The following is a 25,309-nucleotide window of genomic DNA, read 5'->3' as shown; positions in this document are numbered from 1 at the left end:
CCCTACATCACTTGCATCAAGAGACTTTTTAAATAATTGAAATTTGATGCTGAAAGAACTGGTGCACTTTTAAGCATTGCTTTTAATTTTTCAAAACAAATTCCAGACAAATGAAACTTAAATTTCTTAACAAACTTGACCTAGGCTTGTCAATTATGGAAAAACATAGCAAAATTTCTGACAATAACCATCCATAATGGGCACTGGGAACTATGATGACCTTGACCATAACTTCTATATATTTAACTTAACCTTGTCCCACAATATGTCCTAAAAATGTGAAATAAACCTGGCAAAACTCACCTGTACATAAATTGTCAGATTTGCTTTACAGAGTTAATTGTGGCTGAGTGGTCTAAAGCGCTCTCTGTTACGGATCACTGCCATCTCACCTCTGCCTGCGTGGGTTCGAGTCCAAGGCTCGGCTAGCGTAGGTACGTGGGAAAGCCTGCCAGTAGCTTCTCGTGGGTCGGTGGTTCTTCCCTGGGTTTTTCAGGGTTCTTCCTCCACCATTAATACTGGCCGCCATGTATAGCCTATCGTGTGCTGAAAAATGGCGTTAAACACTACAACAACAACAACAACAACAGAGTTAATTAAAAAAATTCTGAATGGTTTCGAAATGATCTTCCCAGGCATTGTAGATAATGACATCATCGATGTGTGCATTCTATCTATCTAGAACAGATATTAACCTTCATTAAACACTGGAATGTTGCCAGATATTTTTTTTGTTCCAAAGGACAGCACTTCATACTTTGGAAATGAATCTGTTTTAGTGAGAGTGTTGACTTTTGTTTAGTCAGCACACATGTGGAAAGTACATGTATTATCTGGTTTAGGCACAAGAATACATGGTGACCTGCAATTACTTTTACTTGGTTCTATGATCTATGTAATCATTCTCCTGTAAAAGTGACTTTCCTTTTTCGAATATTCCTACTTGAGAGGATTCATCCTATAGGACTGTTGCTTCACAGATGTAGAATCTACAACATCATTGTCCTGATAGAGTATACATCTTGATAGATTTTATTTATTCGTGTTGGAACATCAGGAAACACATGTTCATAATCATGTAATATTTGTTCTAGTTCACTCCTTTCCTATTATTCTAGATATGAAAGTTTTTGGTCCAGATTGTTTAATATGTCTGAATTCCAAATTCTGGTTAAACTAAAGTCACTAGACATATTGCATTCCATCATGGCATCGTTTACATTCTCACTGTATAGGATAAATACAACTAAACTGACTGAATTATTAACTGTTCTATCTCTATCAAAAAACTCCTTTAACATACTAAACAGATGTTTATGTTTCTGCCTCCCAGGGCTCTTAATGATGTAAATTAAGTCTACTTTCTTTTCAAAAGTATAACAGGGTTCCTGCAATCTTTAAAAAAATATAATTCCATGACTTTTCCACAATTTTACAAGACCTCTTTACCAATTTAATGAGAACCTTTTATGCAAATGTATGACATCTAATGCTGACCTAACATGTAAATTTAGCACAACAACATTTTACAGTTGGCTTTTGGACATACTTCATCCAATCAGATAGATCAATCTCTTTTAAATGCCATGAATACAATGATTTTGAATGTTGGTAAAATCCCTGGATGTAGTGTAACTTAAGTTTATGGGGAACCTACTCAAACAAAATCCACTGAAGAAGTTAGGTTGGTAAAACTTTTGTGTCTGCAAATAAATGTGACCGGATAATGCAAAATAACCAAATTCCATGACTTTTCCAAAACTCTGAATGACTTATAAAAATTTCAAAACTTTTCAAGGCCCTTTAAGTGCTTTTCTGTAATTTACAAACTTTCCGGATTTTCATGACTGCAGGAACCCTGGTGTAAGGACCATAATACTTAGCCTGAAGATGATATTGAGGTATTGGTAAGACAGCCAGAACTTTAACACCAGGCTTAAAGTTCCCTGTGTAATTTTGTCACACCTAAATTTCATTTTTGATTGAGTAAAGTGAAAATTAGTTCTTGCTACTTAACAAGTGTTTAATAACTTAAATTTGAAATAAGAAAGGTAGTCAAAAAGATTAATCTTGGAATCTTCATTTGAAAGAAGTTTCTATTTTACTAACTGGTCCACAGACAGTATGTTCAAATACTAGTTCAAAAGATCTAAAACCCAATGATTCTTAAACTGAATGAAGCAGCAAATAACAGAAAATGAAGACCATCATCCCAATCCGTTTCTTTATTAAAGTAATATGACTGAGTACCGCTCTTCAAAATTTGATGAAATCGTTCCATATCCCTTTGATTTTCTGATAGGCAGAAAAATTAAACTGTTGGATGTCTAATTCATGCACAAGTTGTCGGAAATATCCAAACATCAAATCTGACCCTTGATCAGATTGGACAGATTTGGGGAGGCAAACAAATGTTAACAAAATTCTCCAAACTTTTAAAATAGTGTTTGCTTTATCATTCTTTAAAGGAATAGCCTTTGGAAATCTTGTGGATGCACCCATTATGGTGAACAAGCATTGGTTGCCTGACTTGATATCAGGTAAGAAACTGACAGTTTACCATTTTTCTGCTAAATGGTTCATCAAATGGTCAAATGCAGGAATAGGTTGCAGATGTGCCTTAGATATCTTCTGATTGGGGCCTCCTACCATTTAACAAGTGTGAGAAGATCTATGGCATTTATAAACATCACTTTCAATTTTCAGCCAATAAAATGGTTCAAGTTCTTGTGGCAAGTCTTATTGACAATGACAGCTTAGGAGTTTCATGGTCTCGACTAGGAATTTCCTGTCTATCCGACTTTGGAACAACAATTTGATTGCTCAATGACCACTCATCACCAGCATATACATCTCCATTTTCTCATAATGACCCCATTTTTCACAAAGTAATGAACTGGTACGTGTGTGGCTTCAATTTCTGAGACCCAGTTTTTTATCTTATTTGATGAATAGTACTTGGGATCTATAACTTAGATTAAATGTATTTCATGCTTATAAAGTAACTGTTACTTTCTTCTAAGACCACTTACAACTGTAGTCAGAAATTGGTTAGTGGTTTTTATTATTCTGTGAAGAAATTTGCTTATGACTGCCTTCTGAGCGAATAAGTCATTTAAATTATGGAATTTACTTTATTCATTGTTCCAAGGCAGATATATGGATGCATATGATTATAAATGATACAAAATTTAGTTTCCAGTTTGAAATCTGAGGAAAAAAGCATCTCATAATTGGAAATGTTCTTTATGTTTAGATATAGAAAATAGATCCATATTCTTAGAATTTAGTTTCTTATATAATGAGGCTATTGCAACTTTGTATCATTGATTATATAAACACTGTGGATAGATTACAAGGGATGTATACACATGCTGAACCATATTCTTGTAAGTTATTTGGTGCAAGTTTAGTTTCAAGGTTTTCATCCAGCCCAAATTCTTTTTCTCTCTCACTCCAAATTTCTGCACATTATGTTCCTTATGCATGAGGGGAGGGGGAAACAAAAAGAAAGGATTGCGATGAAATTGTGTACAATGTTAAATTCATTTGGAAAATGGGGATTATTATTACTTTTTGTCGTTATTGTCATATGTCATTAATGATTAATGAGTGGAAATTCATCATTGATCTATCAGAATAGAACTGACAGTGCACAGTTCCAAGAATGTATATATATAGATGCGTATTATTGCACCATGGGTGGATCACAATTTGATATATATATTGGTATATCAAATTGTTTTATGCCAATACTTTAAAAGCCATTATTTTTATATATATATATATATATATATATATATATATATATATATATATATATATATACCAGTATATATATAAAATTGGGCAAAATATATTTAATCTTTTCCTTTCAATTAAAAAAATATGAACAATATCGGAAAACTAAAACACATGCGTCCAAAATCCGAAAATAAACGTCTACAAAAATTTAGGCCATATAATTCTCAATATATTTATTTTGAGAACAATCGGAAAGATGACTCAGCAAATTGTAGTTCATGCAGGTATGACAAGATGTAATATCGTTTAAATTTAATTTGTATTCGGCTATACCCTATGATACTGGTTGCGGTAAATTACACATAACTTTTACAAAATGACCCAATCAAAAGTGGGTGTGAAGGGTCAGCGAATATAGAACATTGTGTAGATATATCTAATATATCTAATTGTATACAATTAGATAACGTTACTTTGTTCTATGCTTCTTACAGGCCACCTCCTTTCTGAGTGTTCATACTCTGGGAAACCAGCTGACTGTAATATGCCATTACCCGCAGCAAAATAACTCAAATGATATTTTAAATTTGACGCCAAAAAATACTGTAAAATGGTATAATCTCATGTCGCTAGAGTCAGGGAGTAGTCGTTTGGAAAGAAATTGACATTTCACAGCGCCATCTGTTGTCATAATGAGGCATTATTTCATGCCAACTTCCTTGATGCTAACTTGCAACATGCCTGATGCCTCATTATAATCACGATTTTACAAGATACGTTTTTTCATAAAGCATAGACTATAGGAGAACAGTTTGAAATTACGGTGTTGTGAGGCAAAATTTGTAAAATGCAGAACAAAATCAACAGCTGGAACGATGCAATTTACGATATAGCAAGCTTATAAATAGAATATTAAAAACTTGTAATAACTGATATAGCATTTGCCATTCGACAAACTACGGAATGAATTCAGCGTCTGGCAAAAAGAGAGATACAATGACACAGAAGGAAAGTAGATCTAAGCACTTGCAACTAGCACTTTACAGTTTGCATCAATGAAGAATACAATATACATGGATGGAATTACGAATGTAGCACTTGCAAGCAGCCATTTACAATAATGCAGAAGGAAAGTAGCATTTGCAAACTGCCACGCACAGTTTGCACCAATGAAGAACACAATATGCATGGATAGAATTAAGAAAGTATCACTTGCAAGCAGTCATTTACAATAATGCATCAAGGAAAAATAGAAAATACAAGCATAGAATTATGGCAGTAATCCCCCTCCATAGTAATGTGTTTACAATGTCTTGTTTGTTGTTGCCATGGAATTTCTAGAGAAACCGTTCATGTAGCACGTTGATAAGATGGATAGCAGAAGATAAAGTATATGTGTGACAACTTCTTGCAAACTTAGAACTTGGATTAGGATGCAGTATTGTCAAAAGGTAAACATTTTTATATCATTTAAATAAAGTCTTTATTTGAATGATTGTAAAAAAAATATATTAAATACGTTTTTCTGGGTTACAAATTCAACAAAGTCTAAGTGTGGGTCTTGTCCTATAATGTTGTTGTTGTTGTTGTGGGGTTCAACGCCATTTTTCAGCACACGATAGGCTATACATGGCGGCCAGTATTAATGGTGGAGGAAGAACCCGGGAAAACCCCGGAAAGAACCACCGACCCTCGAGAAGCTACTGACAAGCTTTCTCACATACCCACATTGGCTGAATCTTAGACTCGAACCGCCACAGACAGAGGTGAGATGGCAGTGAGCCGTAACGAAGAGCGCTTTAGACCACTCAGCCACTCGGGGCCCCTCCTACAATGTAAAACAAAGCAAGTGTTGTTTTTGCTTTAGTGCTATGTCCTACTATCCAAATAACAGCCTTGTATAGCCTGTTCCAATGTCATTTGACATCAGAATGACTAGTCAAAGTTTCAGGAATATCTCACACACTTCGCTACCTATATCAACTCTCTTGCACTAATTTATGTGTAATTAATACACTTACTGTGCTGTCTTTATCCTGGCAGAATGATGTTGTTGTTGTTGTTGTTGTGGGGTTTAACGCCATTTTTCAGCACACAATAGGCTATATATGGCGGTCAGTATTAATGGTGGAGGAAGAACCCGGGGAAACCCCGGAAAGAACCACCGACCCACGAGAATCAACTGGCAAGCTTTCTCACATACCCACACTGGCTGAATCTTAGACTCGAACTGCTGCAGACAGAGGAGACTGGCAGAATGAAAATATGACCCTAGCAAATGGATGCATTTTTGTGTTCCGTTGACATACATTTGACTTTGCTACAATGCAATGATAGTTGCCAAAGTATGTTTAAGTAGCTTCATGTGGGGGATATGTTTCTTGAAAGAAATGAAGCATTGCTTACAGTTCCAAGAGGCATGATATATTTTTATTTGTTTAGTTCAAGAATAAAATTTCAACTTAACCCAATTTCGGCATTCCTGGCTTTCATCGCTTTCCAGCCAAATGAAATATAGGCCAATAAAACTTGAAAACAGGTCCATTTCTTTTGTGAGAATTTGAATTTATTAGAGAAAAGACATCAGGGTAAGTAAAGTCTGGGAAAAACATAACTTTACTTTGTAGAAAAGCAGCATTATTGGTTGCCAGTTGTGTGTGATATTCCTCAAAATATCACTCTTGTTACACTGCTAGTTGACATTAAAACACGATACACAGCATCGTTAGTTAGGCAGTAAGACCCATCAACCCCCAGAATAAAAATATCAGATGATGCATTTGAAATTGAAATGTTGGATATTTTTGTAAACGTTATAAATATCACATTCCTTAATTAAAGAATGATCGTTCTTTCTTGATACAAAAGTTGTATTTTCGACCATAAACAACACGTGATTCAATGTTTAGAGTGTATAAATAATGTATTGTTGCGCAGAACTGGCCGACACAGTGGTATATTAACACTTTCACTTACTTCAACCTCTCCTATCTTATTTCCTCTATTCTTGATCAAGCCACCACCGGTTGGTTAATAGTCAAATGCATCATGATCAACGTAGATAGATACACAAAGTTATGGCCCTTTCTTTTATACATTTCGTGGCAAAAATAGCGGAGAACTGTGCTTCCAGTCAATGACCTAGTCATATTACACGCACGTCTGTAACCCGATGTCTTTTAAACTTTCGACAGTTATTGTCATTACTGTTAACAGTGAAATACATAATAACAAACGGCTTCTTTCTGTGTTTACATTGTCTCTTTCCACCGCCTGTAAGTATACTACATACATATTTCTGCATTAGCAGTCCTTCGCTTGTAAAGATACATAAAGCACTTACCGATTCCTAAATATATTTTAGAGTTATGCATAAAATGGGATGATGCTGCTTAACAGAATGACAGCTATCGAGGTAAGAAGACTGATTTCCGCCAATATGACGATGGTACTTCCTGCAAAGTGGTAGCCTGGTTCCCGGCCGTTGATGTGAGTCAGGTACGGAGGCTCAGTTGGACTCAGACCACAACTATTTTGCCTTTATTTGGCTCAACATCTGTTTCTATGTACTGAATTTTCCACTGTGTCCAAATCTTAATAAATCATTTGTTAATCTAAAATATAAACTTATGTTGAAGTTATTGTCTCAGGTTATCCGGCATTTGTTTGAGAGGTTGGACCGTAAACAAAGCACTGTACAATGGGTTATAGATTGCACTTCCGGATAAGAATCAATGCCTCATTAGTGGTATTACGGTACCGATTGCTTTATTTCATAGACCTTAATGCTGATGTTTCCTGAAATAAATATAATTTCTATCCCACACTTTGCATGCACATCATACACTGTCATAGAGAACACACACACACACACACACATATATATATATATATATATATATATATATATATATATATATATATATATATATATATATATATACATACATACATACATACATATATATATATATATATATATATATATATATATATATATATATATATATATATATATATATATATATATATATATATATATATATATATATATATAAATAATACCTCTGCTTATTGCATGATTCAATGCCCAGTCAGGTGGACCACCGGAAAAGCGAACAGAAATAATTAAGTTTATCAACGACGAAAATGTTGACATATTATTCTTGACAGAAACATGGCTAAAAACATCAGGAACATCAGGCGATGAGCCCAAGTGTGCTGATCTAACACCCACTGCTTACTCTATCAAGTCGTTCCCTGTAATTCTCGCGGAGGTGGAATTGCTGTCATCACAAAGAACTCCATGATAAAACGTTTGAACTACACCACAACAATCAATTTCGACCACACATCATTTAAACTAGTCCAAACCACACTCACACTGGAACCAAGGTCAGTCCATTTTTTCTGCCTATACCGCCCTCCTCCTAGTAGAAAAAAAAAACAAGCTGGCTGACTGTCTCTTTTAGGAGCAGTCTCCGAATCTCCTGGACTATGAAAATTCGATAGGTGGCAACCTGATTTTTCTTGGAGATTTCTACTTTCACTTTGACTGTCCCGGAAACTCAGATACAATAAAACTCCTAGATTCCATTAATGTTTTCAACCTCAAACAATCAGTTAACCAACCCACCCATAAACATGGTCACATTTTAGACTGGATTCTTCATAGACCTGACGATAACATTCTACGGTCCTCCCTGGTATCCCATGACCTTGCATCAGATCACCTCTGCATTATATGCCATCTTGACGTATCAGTCCCTAACCCTCCACCTTTATCTGCTACTAAGAGAACCTCCGTATGATAAATAGAACCAAATTAATGCACGACATCCAAGCTAACCTAACAACTTGCTTACTCCTACCGCAGAACAACTCGATAACTGTCTGCGTTCATTACTTGACAAACATGCCACAGCTACGAAGTGCAGAGTATCAGTTAAAAGTGTACTCCATTGTATAGCAGTGTCAGGGACCAGCTTCGCACTGTTAAAAGAGACAGCCGTAAAGCTGAGACGCTCTAGATTTCCACCAGACTCACTATTCATAAGCAAATCTATGAAGCCGCTAAGAAGAACATCACAAACATAGTCCATGCAGCGAAATCAGCCCACTACACTACTAATATCATGGAAAGTTTCAGCTGCAAAGAGCTCTTCGAGATTACTAACAAGCTAATGTCAAAGAACAAATCAACACCACTTCTAACTACTTTATCTCCAGTCGACCTTCTGGACATGTTTGCAAATTTTTTTCCATGACAAAGCACAAACCATTAGAGATAAGCCTGACACCACAATTTCAATTGACTCGTCGTCACCATACAGTTGGGATACAGAATTTGAGCGGCAACCATTAGCAGCATTTGAACCTGTCTCTATGGATTTCGTACGTACAATCGTGATGAAGAGTGCACCAAAGTCATGTGAACTTGATCCAGTTCCAACACCACTGCTGCTTGAGTGCTTAGATCCAGTATTGCCTTCACTAACTGATATTATTACTACCTCTCTCTCATCTGCGGAATTCCCATCATTTTTCAAAACTGCCATTGTAGAGCCTCTTCTGAAGAAACCAACACTAGACCATAACGATTTAAAGAACTACCGCCCAGTTTCTAATCTCCCATTCATTTCAAAAATCTTAGAAAAGGTTGTTCTATCCCAGCTTGTATCTCATCTAAATTCAAACAGACCTTTTAGCAATGTACAATCTGCATATCGCTCATGCCACAGTACTGAAACTACTCTTCTAAAAGTAGTTAATGACATTCTCTCTGCTTTGGATAGCGGAGAGATTACAGTCCTCACCCTCCTTGATGTGTATGCAGCATTTGACACAATAGACCATGATATATTACTTCACCGTCTCCAGCATGTATTTGTCATTCCTGATACAGCCTTACTGTGGTTCGAGTCCTAGTTGGTCAACAGGACACAAATTGTATCTGCAAATGGAATACACTCCAGCCCAGTTGATCTATGTTGTGGTGTTCCACAGGTGTCTGTTCTTGGACCTGTTCTCTTCATTCTGTACACTCAGTCGCTCTCAAGTGTCATAGATCATCATCAAGTGTCTCATCAATTGTACGCTGATGACACGCAAATATATATATGAATATTGATCTCTTACTTTTGTCAGTATCTTCCGATCTGTTAGGAAGTCTGCTATCCAGTTGTGTATGTGGACAATTATTTTGTATAGAGTAAGTTTCGCAATAAGACATTTTTGTCCAGACCATATCGATTGATTTTTCTAGAACGAGAAATACTGCGATTAGATGTCATTTGCGTTTTGCATTAAATGCTAGCTTGATGCTTGCTTCTAGTCTGTCCGGGGTGTGTTTATACAATGTTGCTGTTGCTTTATTGATGGTATTTTAGTCTGTCCTTAATCAGTGTTTGCATTATATTGCCTATGTTATCAGTTAGAAACATGGGTCTATATGCGTTGATGTCAGTTAGGTTATTACGATATTTGGGTATTGGAATGACGATAGCTTTTTTCCAACGTCTGGGTAGTTGGCCCTTCAACCACCTATTATTAAGTAGATCTAGTAATATTTCGGTTACGTTTTCCCGGCTTGTCTGTATATTTCATAGCCAATTTAGTCTTCTCTGGGTGAGGTTACCTTTCTCTTAGCAAGTGCAGCTATTCATTCTCTCATTGAAGTCCTCGTTTAATTTAGATTGCTTGGATCGTAGGCCTAAGAAGAGGTTTGGATACTTTTGATCTACATTTTGGCGGTGTTTTTGTAAGTTTTGGGTATGGTTGGAGTTGCTGCTACTGCTTGCAAAGTATGATGCCAATCAGTTTGCTTTTTCTTTCTTGGTTAGATTTCCAGTCAGTTTGGAACTTGGTCACTTGATTTTCCCCTTTATTAATTTTATCTGATCCCATACCTGGTTTGCGTTGGTTTTGAAGTTATGTTATAACAGAAGGCTTGCCATGATTTTTCTTTTGAGTTCTGGATAAAATATTTCGCATTTCTTTTTCCATATTTTTGTAAATCCTAAAGTCATTGGAGTTCCCTGTGTTTAAATCGATTAATGGCCTTTTTTTAGTCTTTTGAGCTACTTTACATTATTCGTTCCACCATGGGAGAGTGGGTTTAAGTAGTTGTCCCCTGTTCTGGGTATACTTATTTTAGCTATCCCAGTTAGGGCGTTCATTTCATTTAGATTGTATTGAGCGATCTTATCATTATAAAGATCTGCTAGAGTTATTGCAGAGAGGGCGATTTTAAATGTATCCCAATCGGCTTTATCACACCTCCACCTTGGTATGTTGTTAGTTGGGTATGTTTGTGTCATTATATTGAGGGTGAGTAGGATAGGGAAGTGATCGCTTCCAAGGGTGCTGCTTTGATCAACTTCCCAATCTGAGATATGGGCCAGTTTAGGAGTGACTATGGTGAGGTCGATTGCTGATAGTGCAACTTTGATGAGGTCTAATCTTGTTCCTGCTCCATTGTTAAGGATAACTAGATTGGATTCGAATGTCCATTTTTCAAGCAGTGTTCCCTTAGATTTTTCATTATTCCTCCCATCGTACGTTATGTGCGTTAAAATCTCCGCATATGTTAAGATTTTCCTCTTTGTCAGTGGTAATTTTCGTATGTAGTGATTGATTGATGTTGGATTACATATACGTTTAGCAGTTGTATAGTATGATGGCCAGTGTTAATCATGATGGTTTGAATTTCTATTTGTTAAGTTGTGTCTTGGTTTTGATCTGTGGTAACTTCTGAGGTGTTTGGAAGTGAGTCAGTACTATAAGTAGCTAGCCCCCCCACCCCCATTTAATTTACCGTTTGTTCTATTTTTAGTATATACAGATGAGTATCCTCTAATTTTTTTGGGGGGTGGGTGGGTGGTTTTAGAGGCCTGAGTTATATGGGTTTCATGTAAGCAGATAATGTCCGGTTTAGGTTTGTCTGAGTTTATTTTTGGGATTAGCTCGGGGATATTCTTAATGATCCACTGCCACAGTATCAATCATTTATTTTGAGTGGGATTTATATTGATTATTGATATTTATTATTGTTATGATTTTGGTATGGTTTAGTATGATCTCTAGTTTTGATTGGGAAATAATTTGTTTATTAATTTGGTTAGCAATTGACGAGTCCTGTCGATTGGGACATGATCATTCTTTATATTTTGTACAATGCTATTAGCAAATTCACCAATGAACCGTAAGACAACATTTGTAGAGTACGTATTTGATTTGGTGGCTTGATTATTTCTTTCCTCTGGTGTGCAAGTGGATTTGGATAATTGGTTTGTTTGATATATGGGTGCTTGATTATTATTATAATGCCTGCTATAAGTTATCGCATGGGTGTTTGGTTTGGGTGGTGCTGTTTTGCTTGTTAGTTTTCCTGGTTTCTTTCTTCTCATTTTGGCTAGTAAATTTTTTTTTAATGGGGGCCGGGGGGGGGGGGGTTCTGTTTTGTTTGATTGGGGTTTTCGGTTTTTTAATAATATTTAGTCTTGGTTCTTTATATGATGTGCGGTTCGAATCAATATGTTGTATTATAGCAAATTCACGACCAGTTGGGGGCATTCATATGATCTAGGGTAGTGAGGTTCTGTACAGTTAGCGCATTTAATTTCTTTCTTTCTGCACCGCCCCTTATGCGTGCCCCCACAGTGGTGGCATTTTGAATTATTTTTGCAAGAGTATCTGAAGTTGTACCACCCTTTGCAGTTTCCGGAAAAGCGTGGTTTGTTTTTGTAGTTTTACAGTTTGTATAGCTTCCCGTAGGAACCTTAACCTGCCATTGATTTTGGATGGGTATTGAATTCGATTATAGCAATTGGTGTTTCCTGTGTTCGAGAATTCTTGAGTTTGTATTAAACCCGTAATGTGTAAGGTCTTCTTCGACGTGTTTGATTGTTTTGTGTTGTTGTTCTTTGGGCAGCCTAAGGACTTTTTTGTATAATGTTGATATACTGGTTTGGGTTGTCTTTTGATTTATTTCAGTTAGTGTGTGCAGTTCGTGTAGGTTTCCTGCTTCCCATGTTTCTTTGTAGTGCTGCATGTCTAGTTATAGTAACTCTAATTTTTGCGATTTGTTTAATTTCCATATACTTGTTAACTTGTTGGATTGTGCTGCATCTGATTATTATATAGGCTGTGTTGGGTCTGTGATTGAGAACTCCCCTCCGTGGGCCTTTTTGAGTTCGCGTGCTTTGTTAGTTTGGTTTAAGTTGATGAATTTTGAGTTTTTGCTGGAGATAAAGATTGTCAGATTGAAAGGGGGGATATATTTGCCTATATCTTGGGTTTTGCATTGTTTTTGTGGCAGGTTTTGGGCATAGTTTGGTGTTTAAATTTGTCCCCTGTTTATCTGTTTGATGTTTTGGTAATTGGTTTGATAATTTATGGTTTGTTTTTTGTTGTTTCTGATTTTGGGTTTGCCAGTTTAATTCCTTTTAGTTAGTGTTGTTTATGGTTATTTGGTTTTGTTTTGCTCATGGGTAGTCGATGTTAGTGGTTTTGTTGTGGGTTGTCTCTTTGTTTAGTTCTTTCATGGGTAGCTTCCCTTTACCCAAGTATGTTTGTTTAGTTACTTGTTTTTTTAAAACTTTTTTGTTCTCGAATTGACTATCTAAACTAAGAGGTTTGCCTTTTCCCTTTGTTCTTCTTGTTATATGGTTTTTGGTGTCTTCTGACGGCCCTGTGGCTTGGCTGCAATGAATGGTTTCCTTACTTTTTTGTGTTTTAAAGTTGTCAAATTGTGCGGTTACTGATTGAAAGACTGGTTTTTAGTTCTGTTTGATTTTCCTTGGTGTCTGGGTTTTGAGATTTTGTAGGTTGGGGTGGGGTCATCAGTTCCCTTATCCAAGCTTGTTTTGGTAAAATTTATTGTGATTCGTGGTTTTCCGACGGGTGATAATGAACGTTTTTGGTTGATTTCGTATATCGAGGGTTTGACTTGCATTATTTCTGTCCTTGCTTAGTCATTAATTAGAATCTGAAGTGTGTCGTTAAGGTCAATATATTCTGGTCCTGTACCCGGGTGTAATTTGGGAAAAGTGACGGGTGAGAAAAATGGAGTAGTTGAGATTAGAGTGCTACTTGCGGGTTGAAATGCAGTTAGCTTGAGCGAGTTCGTCTGTAGGGTTGGTGGCCTTGTGATTGTACAATTTAATATTCTGGGAAAGGTGTCAGTGGTGGTGGTTAGGATGGAGTCTATGCTCCCGCTATAGGTTTTGGGTTGATTGTTTGGCTTAGTTTTTTTGTGGCTTCCACAGGGGTCATTACTGGTCCTGTTTGGTGTTTGGGTGTTGGCCATTTTGTTTGAGTGGTTGTTTTTTCTTCTATCCGAGTTAAATTTCGTGAATGAGGTTTAATACGTTGGTTCTGGTTTAAACATGTTTGAGTGTTTAGTTTCTTTTTACTTTTAGTTTTGTTATTTTTTTATTAGTTTGTCATTAAAGTATTTGTGTTATTTATTTATTTTTTATTTTTTTTATCTGGGTTTAGTTAATATTGTGTAGGGTACGGTAGTATTTGGATTATGTCAATATAGTACGATTAGTTCACCAGCCACTATTCTCTATTAATCAATTTTATACCCATCTTACTGAGGTATATGGAGAACTCACCTCATGGAGAACTCTCCCTGGGAGAACTCACCCCAACATATCTGGAGAACTCTACCCAACGTGGTTGGAGAAGTCGCCCCAAATGGTTGGAGAAGTCACCCCAAAAGTTGTCACCCAATAAACATATTTAATATGTATCTTTGAAATAAATGGGTTATTTAAGAGATAGAAATGTGTAACTTTGAACAATGCTGTTAGCAACGAAGATGTCGCCACGTGATGGTTGCCACATTATTTGATCGCATGTCGAACTATTAGATATCATTGCTGAATCGCTGTTTGCTGTGGTTGATGATGTTTAGTACTGTCACCATTGTCAGGCGTTATAGCTGACTTGTTTGAAAGTTTCCAAACACGAGATGACATAGTCATCTGTGAGGTGTCCAATATGGTAAGAAATTCATTCCGCCCCGATTGTTACATTATATAACAGATTAATGTATAGTTACCTAATTTCCCTCATACGTTTTGTTTCCATCCATCTTTTCAATGGAATTTAATATTTGTCTCTTTTTTTAGTAGCATCTAACGGATATCAGCGAGTACCCATTTTAATAGAAACCAACCTGGATTAGAAAAACTGAAATACGTCTTGATTATCTGATGGCTTCACTCCGTCTGTTCTAGATTATATGCTGCACCTGTATCCTAATTTGCTGAGATTATACTTTTCATCGGACATCTACTAAAACAACATGAACACTTGTTTAAAAACTAATATCGGTTCATTTACGGAAGTGTTTAGAATTGATTCGATTGCATACAAAAAGCATGAGTCATCGTTGTTTTAACTCGGATTTAAACATTTTTTGTTCTTCACCCGTTTTGACAAAATCTATGTTCAAATAAAGGTAATTATCTTATCAAACGTACTATTAAAGTAGTCACGGTCATTTTTGAGTAGGTAGAGGGTTCAGATTGTCAGATAGATAGTTGAATACCTTTTCTTTGATTGAATATGTTCAATTAGAGAGAAGCAGAGCTAAATTAACTTTATAGTACACGATGAGTATTTAGTTTTTAATTTGTCTTGTTTATTTTTTTTTAAAAACATATTAAAACAAATCTATTTTTTTAAAGTCAGGCTAGGAGCGGAAAATATAATAATTCGGTGTAATACCTGACAACCGCGACAAATGATTGGTTGGTCCCTTTTAAGATTGTATAGTTCTCACTCTTGATGATACGATGTATCCCCACATATATGAAAAGGCTCTGTACATGACAGTCTGGTTAATAAGCAAACTTGTTTATTAGTTTAAGTTCGAATTATTCGAAAATGAAGTTGTTGTTGTTGTGGGGTTTAACGCCATTTTTCAGCACACGATAGGCTATACATGCCGGCCAGTATTAATGGTGGAAGAAGAAGCCGAGAAAACCCCGGGAAGAACCACCGACCAACGAGAAGCTATTGGCAAGCTTTCTCAAATACCCACATTGTCTGAATCCAAGACTCGAACCCACGCAGAGAAAGAGGTGAGATGGCAATGATCTGTAACCGAGAGCGCTTTAGACCACTTGGCCACTCGGGGCCCCTGGAACATGAAGTAATGGGATGGTCATGTCATAGCGTGTGTATAAGCAATACGTGATAGTGTCAGAGCACTTTCAAATCAACACGTATATTTCTGCAGAAATCTAATTATCAAATTTAGTAAACTCTTCTTATTGCTATTTATACCTCTACACTTAAACAAAAAGCCCTAATGAACTTTATTCTAATTAGGCCTATCCCATGCATATATACGGTAATTAGCGGCAGCTGGCTATGCGACAGCTGCGAGACTGCATCTATAATTAACAGCCACCATCATGTTTACATCGAAGATTTGTTTGTAATATTTCACTGATGTTCTGTTAAAATGATGCAGAGCCGTTATCGGCTGTAGTATTATAAATTAGGTACTATTATATGTGCAATCTCCCTACTGTTATTAGTGCACGATTAATGATTAGCTTAGATTGGAATCAGTAAACTTCACTGTTCTGTGCCATAAATGTATGTATGAGCACACAGAACTAGGTGACGTTTTAGCATAAATGCATGGCTCACGTACTAAAACAGTTATTGTTGCACTTCACACAAGTCTACTTCTTCCCTTGCCACTGTCGTAATATTTGCCCCAGTAGGAAACAATGTTTAGAGTAACGTAAGGAGTATAAAGAAAACTCAATTTTACTTAGAAAATGAGAAAAAGCTCACTTTAGGATTCATAAAGATTATCTTATATTTATCATAAGTTTGAACTGAGGAAAAGTAAAATATAATAAAATTTGGGGAAAATAATGATTGTATTATAATAAAATGTATTACCTGTTAGTAAAATAACAATAGCCAAGCAGGTATAGCTTATGATCTATATGTACAAAACTAACTGACAATAACAAAGAACCATCTTAAAACAATTGATTAAAATAAATTTAATTAGCACATTGTGCCCTGGGAAAGCAATTTGGCGTAGTTTGAACCTTTCATGAAGAAAGTTTTAGAAATACATGCTACCTAGAAAACCAAAAATATTTGATTCCTGGCGTGGTTCATTAGTTTTAGTTGGCAAAAAAATGGAAGCTGATAGTGATAATAATTTTTAAAGCTATGAAGTGTATCGGATTATTGGAGCTAGGAAATTGTTAATAAAGATACCAGTGATTGCTTTTGAGCCCGAAGATGGTATTAAATATGAGTCTGATGTACATGTTGGATGGGTTAAAATACACTGAATGACTGTCAATCTCTCTTTCAGCGGTACCAACATTTCATTAAATGTAGAAAGGTTAGAATACGTATCCTAATACAGCCAATTTAAAAGAAAATGCAATGTTGATTTTTGTTCCTCAATCAGTTTAGCTATGCGGATCATATGCTAAACAATATATACATATCAGGGTTAAGATAACCTGAATAGATAAAGATGACAAAAATGAAATTAGGAAGTATAGACATTTATTTGAAAACCTCTGTCTACAGAAGCAGTTGTTGTTATATGGTTAAACGCCAGTTTTCAGCACAAGATAGGCTGTACGTGGCGGCCGGTATAAATGGTGGAGGAAGAACCAGGAAAAACCCGGGAAAGAACCACCGACCCACGAGAAGCTACTGGCAAGCTTTCTCACGTACTCACCTTGGCCGAGCCTGAGGTTCGAACCCACGCAGAGAGGGGTGCGATGGCAGTGCGCCGTAACGGTGAACTCTTTAGACCACTTGACCACTCCACACACCCCCCATCTGCACAAGCAGACTATGACATTAATTGGCTAAAACCCCTAAAATAGCATTGTGGAACAGATACGAAATTTGGCATGGTATTCATTAAACTACTGAATCAACAATGTAAGTTTATATTAGTGAAAATTCGTTTTTTGAAGTAGATGCATCCAAAAGATAATATATGTGTGCTCTGTATAATTGTATATAACAGCCACAAAGACAAATTAACCAACAGTTTCAAGCTGAGAAAATTACTTTCACATTTGCCCCTTCAGAAGGACGCATAGAACAACATTTATATACAGATAAGGAACAGTGTATGCTCAGAATGAATTTCAAAAGTAATACTTATACAAGTAGAGGTGATATCCTTTAAAGATATTGATTTCAATAGAGCAATAAGAAAGTGTAACAAGAATGAGAGCAGATAATGAAGTGTTACGAAATATTTTTTCCTCCTCCCCCTCCTTATATTCTAGACCTACTTTCTATCTAAGACAAATGTAAGTCCTCCGTCAGTTAAAGTCCTGGCAGCATCACTCCTTAAAATGTAAAATGTAAGGCGAATGAAGATGCTGATGGAATAAATAAAATTAGAACAGAATCAGCAAGGTGTCAGATTTCAAACGCTTAAGTTTATTACCTTGTGTAAAATTTATAAACAAATTACAGAATCGGACTGGGTTTTGTCAATAGTTTTCCTTCTTCACTAACAAATACAAGTACATGCGACATCAGTCTGTTGTATCTGCAGGAAGTACATTGTGGTAGATTTTGTTGGTATTCATCCTCATTCCTATGCCCTGATTTGTTCTGGATGAGATTTAGTTGCACGAGAAAATTGCTTTATTTCTTCTGTTTTGAAAATAACATTGTAATGTCTTTTAAATGAGAGATGAAACTGGTAATAAGATGTTTTATAGCTGCCGTGCAAACAAAGCGCCTGGTGTCTAAAACGAGGGAAATGGAGCCACCATTAAATGGCTTAAAACGCTTAATAAAACTCAGTGACACCAAAGAGGTAGTCTCTTTGAAAGTAATTTTGTTTTCTTTTCATCGATGAGAAATACATATTAATATATGATAACTATATCTCTGTCTGCATACTGGAAATACAACCAGTATATACCATACATTAAAGGGCATCACCTACCTTACTAAGATGGAACGACCATTAAGTTTATATGTGTATCGATATGTATGATATCGCAGGATATGTAACATGAATCATATCGATACGCGGGACAGGAGTATTGTTTTACCCATACTGGATAGGTCCCAATTTTAAAGGTCAGATCATAGCAAGATATAAAAAACATACCAGGTTTTGTTACCTTGTTATGGCATGTTTGATTAATGAAAATAATTGGGAAGTGTTCCGTTCTTAATATTATATAATATAAAATATATTTAAAGATTTATTCTCACAGATATTATTGAAGACCCTCCGGTTGATGATTCAGAGGAGGAGGAGGAGGAGGAGGAAGAAAAAAAACGGGCGGTGCTATGAGTCTATTCTATTAAAGGGTACAAAAACCCCGACCTGTACAACTGTATTGTAAATAGAAGGATATTTAGTAGTTTGTGTGTATAATCTATCCCGACTATTTTTGTATTTGCATCTATTGTATTTGCACAAACATTTCATACAAAATGGTGTCCTGTATTCCGAGATCAAACGGAAAGAACCTGCCCCGAATTTGTTAGCTCCCTTCCATACAAACAGGATGTGCACGTTTGATTTTGTATGTAACTCCATCGGATGAATATGCATTTTTCTTCCAGATTTCTTATAACTACACGCACCTGAACACCACGATACAATTTTTTAAAACAAATGTTACTGTTAACTTTCTTGACTGAAACATCTAGTATGCTAACATTATTCATTAATGTGGCAATTACTCTCAAACTCGGACCAGGCTGATTCTGTACAAATCGCTGACTGATTCGGCCCATACATCTGGCTGATTCTCCAAACTTCCAAGCTGATTCCGACCATGTGAAATGTTATTCAGTTTAGTCCATGATTTAAATGTGACATTTAAATTTGTTTTTAAAGCTGATCTTCTCATTACGTCCCAGGTACGTTGAGCAGTTCAAATATGAACTTAAAGTAGCAAAATCCCGTTAGTACGCGTGATCAGGGTATTGCTATATATAACAAAATAACGTAATCATGTTATTGTGCATCGGCAATTTAGTAGTGAAATATTTATTAAACTTCTCGTTCAACTTGAAATAGTTTGTTTTATTGAGAAATAATAAAATTACGAACACTAACAAAAAAGAAGAAATAAACTAAATGATGGGCGTAGTACATGTGAGCTTTCGGAAACCGTTCGAATTATATGCATTAGCCATGATGTTGAACTCAGTAGCGACCTGATTTCCTGAGTATACGTCAATGATGCTTTTTATCGAGTTCAATTATCACTGGTCAATGGTTATCAAATCTCAATGAAAAATCAGATTAAATTGTTCAGTTAGAGAGATGATACCTTAACCCTTTGGATTATTGACGGTCAGCAAGAATTCAGTCGATTTCTATGCCATGCTATAAAGTCGTCTTAGGATGACTTTAATTATTAGGTTGGAGCCCTTTCATGTATAAAACTGACGATGTCACATCATGCTTACACTTGCTATATTTTTCCAGTTAAATGCAGTTAATGATTTGATGAGCAGAACAAAAGGGATATATAGCACTTCTTTTTCTCTAAGTACAGAAGCGAAGTTGATCAAGTTGAAAAGTTGCAAATTGTATAGATTTAATAAGTCATTAAGTTGAAGAAAAATAACAATAAATAAAGCCTTAACAACCACGTGGCCACATCTCAGAATTAGTATATATGACCCTTGGGGCGACGTCTATAGGCTCAATGAGGTGACTTATCCGACCACCATGGTGCGACTTCTCCTAACACCTGAGATGAGTTCTCCCAGGGCGAATTCTCCATAATTCATTATCTACAATGCCAGTGTGAACACAGTGTATCAAATGACGTCACATGATACAGGGGGAGGGAAGCGCGTTGTTCTATTCAAGACGGATGAGAGATGATCGGTTTTCTATAAATTTCTTTGTAATGAGTAAGATTAAAAGGTACAAACTTTCAGAAAATGATCCTTATACATATAGGAAATTATATATAAAGTTTGCGCGAATTTCAGTTTTGCATGTTTGTCCTCTTTAAGGTAAGTAACAGAAAAGACTGAAAAGCAAAAAGCTTTGTAAAATTCAACAAATAATGTATTTCCCTAGAACACAAAGTGAAAAATCAAAACACAAAGTGAAAATTAAAATAAAAGGAACTTACAATGTAATGAATTAGATTCCTAAAATTATCCTAAAACTACATACACAGGTCCTAATAATTCAAAGTCTAGAATAAATTAAATCCAAAGCAAAGGGTGTTGATGTGTCTGTGGCAGCTCATAGAATGTTAATGTTCCAACAGTGAATGTCTCTCTCCAAATATTTTATCATTTTAAATTAAGAAAAAGATTTCAGTACAAATTAAAATAATTAACACAACTTATAACTCAACTTGAAAGTGATAAGTCTTAAAGCATGACTTAATAAAATCCTCTCAGTTACAAGATTATATAGTTCTCTGCTTGAATTCAGGTCAAAATTAGCAATGTCTAAAAATTGATGTTACTTAACGCAAAAATAACCATCTAGAATGTTCCTGGTGTTTACAAATAAATCTTTTAGTTATTATTAGAGAGATGAACATGTACTATGTGAATTACACTGAAGAAATTCACAAAACCTAGTTCTAACCACAAATTAACATATTTACTTATTCTGTTAATAATGATCCTGATATTAATCCCATACACGACGATAATATTTTAGCTATATAGATGTTGGTTACAAGATCATTTCAAGCAGAAAATGAACTTAATGTTTGACAAGGTCAGGTCAATGGTGCAAACAAAAGCATATAATGACATAATACATGTAATGAAACAACCAAAGTAACAAACAATGCAAGTTAAGTTCACATAACAGCATTATTGTATGAATTTAATTTATTGCACTTGACCTTCCAGGTATTTAACAATTAAACAAATGTATGTGCAATCCATAAAACAACATATGTGATCACGAAAAACCACTATAGCTGTATTTTCCTTTCTTGATGGTACTACTAACAACTAAGTTCATTTTTGTGAAGACATCCCTCTTACAAGGAAGTGTATGTCCTCTCGTTCATCCAGCGACATAGATTATCATCAATGGTACAGATTTTTAATTTATTTAACTTTATTGCCATTGCATCGAACATTTTTTTTTTTTTTATAGTTGATGAGTGGGCTCAACATGCAGGCTGTGGCCAGCTTCTTGTATTTATTCAAAAATGACATACAACTTGACTGAAATGACTTTCATTTTGTTGCATCTTTTCTTGTAAACATTTTTAGGGCGATGAGGAATATGCAGACACTCACTATATGCAGTGAAATATGTGTCATAATCATGAAAGCTTATCCAGATGACTTAATTAAATTATAGTGTAACTGAAATATGTAATGCTTTCTTTTTCTTCTAATGTTCTTACTGTTACTTATTTTTAATTCGTCGTCTTCAAACATTTTTGGGTAGGTGGCCACAACATATCAGGAGACGGATCACTGTGTTTCATAGACTGGAGAGGAAAAATGCAACCGTACTGTACGTCCTGAATAAGAACTCTTTAACTATATTTGTTGTCAGTTAAAGGTGCTGTACCTGCTAGTAAAAGACTCCGAGAAGCTCCAGTATTCCTTACTATTTTAATAGGGATAGGCTTGACAGAATAAACAAAAGGTGGTATAGCACATTTCAACATGAATGGTTTACAATTCACAATAATAACATCATATTCCTTTGTTTGACTCAACAAATATATTGCTTTCAAGACAGGACTGTGACATTGACCTCTTACGAAAGAGCATTTGGAATGTCTGTCTTTATTATGTTATTTATTTTTCATTATGTAGCAGTCATAAATAACATGCTCTTTCTTGTTGCAATAATTACAGATAAGAAGAGAGACAGATTTTTTTTGTCATAAATACGATACCTAAAACATGTGCCAGATTGAGACTTAAACGTACTAATACGAGACTGATATGATTATACCAGACAGTTGGTGCGAGGAATACTTGCAGACAAAAATAAACGTTTCAGTCAAAAATTAATTATCAGCTGTATGAGCACCATTTTCTAAATTTTCAACCTTTTACTCGTCAATGTCGGTCTTTGTGCTCACTATGGACTGAAATTCTTGAATCTTTCAACTAAAATAGCTGTCTGAGGTTATATCAATCTTGATAAACCTTATTCGGCAGAGTACCACCGATCTAGTATTTATTCCTTGTATCTTCCAAATTCGACATGGATATGTCCAGTTTCCAGTTTTGCAATTCATAACCTTTCTTAATATACGTCAGATAAAAACTCATAACCCTTAAAGATACATTCCTTAACCACAACTTAATTAACACTTTGCTGTGATGACCATGAAGTGTAGACTTTGTTAGCTTGCCAATAAGTATGCTTTGTAAAACTATATTCCACTGCTCTCTTAGCCATAACGGTCTACTTCTTCTTCTCTTAAAATTGGTACTGTTATTTATGATAGCTTCTGAATACGTGCTTGTATGTGAAAGGAGGGATTGATTTCCACTTTTCAGTTCTATTATTTTTATCTATATTGAATTTTCATTTTTTCGTTTTCTTTCTGTATTTCCATCTCTTCTTTTCTATCTCTGTTTGCCTGTGTTCTATTTCTGTAACTCTCTCCTTCTGCAATTGCGTTTGTCTTTCTCTTCTTCAAATGAATTTCAATAGTAATCCGAACAGATGCCAATATTGATATGGATATGTCAATAGCCTCGAATATGCAAATTTGCCAACAGTATTGCTTTATCATGGTCCATAATGTCTGAATGAATTTAGTATAATTCCAAAATAGTGATTTAGTAAAAGAAGTAATAATGAGCACCTTGAAATTTCAGTGAATAATTGCAAGAAATGAATCCTCTGAAATACTAACGGAAACATAAACTAAATTTATTCCTCAAAGACTGATTTTAAGATATGAAATAAAGAAGTTATGTTTACTTTTCCCATTGAAACAAATACCCACAAAAACTTAAGGCATCCTAACAGAACTAGATTGAATAGCATTTTCAGAATATTGTAAATTGTAAACAAGGCCAGGTCTCGTGTTAAAACTTAAGTAAAGAAAATGTAATAAAGCGGGTACATTAGGAATTCCCTAGGGGAACGCTATTGTTTAAATTCAAACCCAAGTGAACACGTTTACCTATAGTAATAATGATCTTAATATATAATCTAAATTATATTGAAATATTAGCTATGTATTGGTTACACAACAATAAGAGTTTTGTAATGCCCCCTAAACGTAATTACTGACTAAGGTCAATCTCACAAGTTAGATGTACATGTCAATTAATCATGGATAATGGTCAACACAATACAAATTAAATATACATTAAAAGAATTGTTACATGTTTTCAAGGTTGAGCTGTTATATTTCAGCGGCCTTTGCCCCTTTGATTTTTCTGAGCGTCTCCTACTTTACCGTGTTAAGAGCATTATTCAGGATTAACGTCCCCTGATCGTAATACCACCGCCTCCACGTGGCAGTACCCGACTTTAGGAACAATTGATCTTGATTATCGGCTATTTCTCACATTTCTGAGAGTAATAAATCATTGCATTGTACCACCTGTATGATATGGATAATATGTACAAGGACAGACCCCCACCAGCTTTGCTTTTATTGCAAAATACCAATGTAACAGCGTTTTACTTGAGAACATAATGGGAAACTGGAGTTTACAGCTATATGAGGTTCCCCAATACTACAATTAGTTTAAAAATGCATTCAAAACTGATAAAGGTCATGAATTTGATGAAAGAGATCCGAGAAAGTGAATGGAAAGTTACAAGTGTACATAATTCCGCTCCTCTCCGTAGTCGGAACATGTACTCGAAAGCAGATAATGAGTGGTGTATACTTTAGAGCAATGAAGATGGGAATCTGAAGCACTTGTCATATTCTTCTCAGCTAATGTCTTGTTTGCAATGAAATTCAGATGTCCACATGCATGATCAATTTAAGTGGATCTATTTTCATTGGATTTATCCTAGGAATATGTAAGTGGATATTCGCACCAATATGAGGTTCTCGCCAACAGACTTCTTGTAATGTCTTAGTCATAAATTAAAATGGCGGAGAGCTGATGTTTGATATGGCTCCCATTGTAGGCATCTTGAAAATGGTTTTGCTACCCCATAATAGAAAGTGATATTGTCATTTGGCCTAAACAGAAAAAACTTATTGTGATGTCTAGTTTGTCATAAACAAAATTGGCGCTGATCTGATGTCCAATATGTACACAACAGCGTTGCTTTGGTTGTATTAGTTTGATCTTCCTAGAGGAACGAGGGACCATGAACGTGTTACGATATGTGATCTGAACCTGAAACTGTTGCAATAAAATCAATTACATGTAAACAACTAAATATTCATGATGACAGATGTTCAAAAACTAGAAACAAAAAATAACTTTGAATCTAATTTTGTCCTCTCCCATACCCCATCTCGTACAGTTTTTATATGTGTATGTCTTGTCATCAGTTACTAGTACATGTTTTCTATCCGATGCAGACATATATTCGGGATAAGCGGACTTCACGCCCTAATACTGC

General features: G+C 35.5%; 1 protein-coding gene across 2 annotated transcripts in view; it reads right to left on the bottom strand.

Moving 5' to 3' along the window:
- Positions 1-7,178, bottom strand: part of LOC149790541 (D-aspartate oxidase-like) — a 53,427-nt gene extending 46,249 nt beyond the window's left edge. Inside the window, exon 1 of one of the 2 annotated variants that reach the window (XM_089972590.1) lies at positions 7,088-7,178. The gene's annotated coding sequence lies outside the window, so the exon portion shown is untranslated. The remainder of the gene's footprint in view (positions 1-7,087) is intronic. The other variant, XM_089972589.1, reaches the window with a different exon arrangement.
- Positions 7,179-25,309: the final 18,131 nt, after the last annotated feature.

Source organism: Sinohyriopsis cumingii, chromosome 10 (assembly GCF_028554795.1).
Source record: "Sinohyriopsis cumingii isolate HCF-2022 chromosome 10, ASM2855479v2, whole genome shotgun sequence".
In the NCBI taxonomy this organism is placed as follows: domain Eukaryota; kingdom Metazoa; phylum Mollusca; class Bivalvia; order Unionida; family Unionidae; genus Sinohyriopsis; species Sinohyriopsis cumingii.
Note: the sequence above shows the minus strand (reverse complement) of the source record. Positions and strands in the feature narration are given on the sequence as shown.